The sequence below is a fragment of the Durio zibethinus genome, chromosome 15 (assembly GCF_047325235.1).
Source record: "Durio zibethinus cultivar Kanyao isolate XHJ-2024 chromosome 15, ASM4732523v1, whole genome shotgun sequence".
Classification (NCBI taxonomy): Eukaryota; Viridiplantae; Streptophyta; class Magnoliopsida; order Malvales; family Malvaceae; genus Durio; species Durio zibethinus.
The window spans coordinates 16,529,240-16,532,298 of record NC_143176.1 but is presented as its reverse complement, the minus strand read 5'-3'; positions in this window follow the sequence as shown (position 1 = coordinate 16,532,298).

Below are 3,059 nucleotides of genomic sequence, written 5' to 3'. Positions count from 1 at the left end.
AAATAGCTCTCTTCTTCTTACCGGATTCATCTTGTTGGCCTAGCACACATCTCATTGATTCTCCATGTATCACTATGAATAGAATCAGTGGTTTTCTTAGAACAGGTGGTGTTAATATTAGAGGGTTTGATAAGTATTATTTAACCTTATCGAAAGCTTCTTGACATTGTTCATTCCACTCACCAAGATTATTCTTCCAAAGGAGTTTGAAAATAAGGTTACATTTAAAATTGAGTTGAGAAATGAATCGAAAGATATAGTTCAATCTGCCTAAGAAGCCTTGAAACCCCTTTTGTGTACTTAAAGGGGATAAATTCTAAATGGCCTGAATTTTGTTCGAGTTGACTTCTATTCCTCTTTCACTGATTATAAATTCCAGTAGCTTCCCTAACCTGGCTTCGAATGTACATTTAGTTAGATTTAGTTTGAGCTAAAACTTTCTTAACCTCTCAAATAATTTTCTAAGGTTGACTACATGATCTTCTCCTTTTCGTGATTTGGTAATCATGTCATCCACATATGCTTCAATCTCCTTATTCATCATATCATGGAAGAGGGTTACCATAGCCCTTTGATAGGTTACCCCAACATTCTTCAACCTAAAAGGCATGGCCTTATAGCAAAAAATCCCTCACGTAGTGATAAATGTGGTCTTTTTCATATCATCATGGGCCATCTTTATCTAATTATAATCAAAGAATCCATCCATAAAAGAGAATACTGAATGTCAGGCCATATTGTCTACTAGTGTATCTATATGAGGTAAAGGAAAATTATTTTTCAGACTAGCTCTATTCAGATCTTGATAATCTACATACATTCATACCGTTCCATCCTTCTTAGGGATAAATACTATATTAGCTACCCATTTAAGATATTTGGCCACTTACAGAAAGTCTTACAACAACATCTTTGGCCTCATTCTTTTTAATTTTTGATGTATCAGTTTGAATTTCAGCTTTAATGGTAGCCTATGCTCTACTATTTTAGTGTTGAACCTAGGTATATCTTGGTAGGACCAAGCAAACACATCCATAACTCTCAAAGCAAATCTTCTAACCACTATCGGTCACCCACTGAGAGTGAAGTACAAATTTTAACTTTTTTTTTGTTTTTAGCATCACCCAAATTGATCAATTCAACAACCTCTTGATAAGTCTCAATGGACTTATCTTTCTGGTTAGTTAGCCTTATTAAATTTAAAGACAAAGTGTAATCCTCATAATCTTCTTTAATATCAACTTCATCGGCATTAATTAAATTTTCAAAATTAAACCCCGGATCATTATCATGATTACTTTCGCATTCATTTGGGGACCTAAAGTTAATGAAATAGGAAATATCGGTAAGAAACTTTAATGGGATAATGAATGGAATAGAAGAAATGAACAAATGCATGCTCCTACTTTTATTGAAATAATGAAAAATAAAAGGCCCAAACATAAGAATTCATCCCAATGCTTTTGGGCATAAGTAATTAAAAGATATGATTACATTAAAGAAAAATAAAAAATAATAGGCATATGGATGAACCTTCAATTCTGCAATTCATATCCACATGGGCAGGGGTAAACCAAAGCTTTCTCATTTTGACTTCCATCATTCATGAATGGAAAGCTTGGCAAAAGCTTTCTTCCATTTTGGTTTTTCTTTCATATCTTCTTTAGCTCCTGAGTGCATATATCCTTCAGGAATGAAAGTTTCATTCAAATCGAGAAAAATCATTGGTTTATTCTTTGCCTTTTTGTCATTGTTTTGTATTTTTTTCAGTCTCATAACCTAATCCTGATCTACAACTATAATCTTTAATCTTAGGAAGCTCTCTTATCTTTTGAAAGCTTTTGCCCAAGCCAAACCTAATACACCAACCTTTGTTAATTATCTAATTGATTATAATTCAAATAAATTTGAATACTTCACCTACTGCATTAATAGGTTCAAAAGATCGATAAGAACATTCTAATGATTCCTCTGTTACTTTCGTATATGGGGCATTTATGGGTTGAGTCACAATAGATCTTCCTTTTTGACTATAATCACTAATTGTCCTTTCACATTAAATTTGATTTTTTGATGCAGTGAGGAAAGAACGGCATCCCAATACTACTATATGGCCTTTACATTTAACGGTGATATGCAACACCTTGGTGCCCTTTCTACCTTCAGGCGAAATCTCAGTATCATTGAAAAAGATGTGATATGGCACTACTAGATTTGCCATCAAGTGATTCACTTATTCCACAGATATGTTATAGGCCACATAAGCCTGATTCAATACCTTTAACAAGGCATTACAATGTGGTTTAAAGTTTAAGAAAAATGATAGTAGAGAAATTTTGCCTAGCATCTTATTCAATTGCTTCACCACAGAATATTCACTATGCTTGACTAGCTTCAAAAACTCACAGGCCTCTTTTTTAGGCACAGAATTCATGGTATCTTTCTTTGGAATCTCTGGTTCAGTTTATTTTTTTTTCTTGTTTTCTCTAAAGTTTTTAGAGTATAACATCTCCCACTTCTAGTTATGCCTTTTACACCCATTATAATGGTAGTTTTGGCTTTCGGCATATCCTTTTACTACTCCTAAGTCATTACTTCACACTCATATCTCCAAGACACTTTATAAAAAAATGGGCATGAGACTTTGAAGGCTATTGGTTTGGGAACAAATTTATTCCTAACTAACTGTGGTTCTCCTTACAGCATATGGTGATAGGTTTTGGCACCCATCTGTCTGTCATTGTCACTTTGATATCTTTTGAGGCTTCTGACTCCTCATATAGCTCTATCTGGTAAGAGTCTATTAGCTTCTGCATTTTATCATAAAATTTCTTGTAGAAGTCAATTGAGTGTCTTAGAGCTCTGCTATGATACTTACATCTTTGATTTGGGATGCATCTTTCCACATAAGTGCATAGAGTTACTGGTTGTATCATCTTAATTTTATATAAGGTTTCATATAGCTGATTAAAAGACATTTTAATATCTTTTACACTTTTTTTCACATGTTTTCTACCCTCATCTAAAGCATTGACCGTATGGCTAGGTAAGGGATTAGA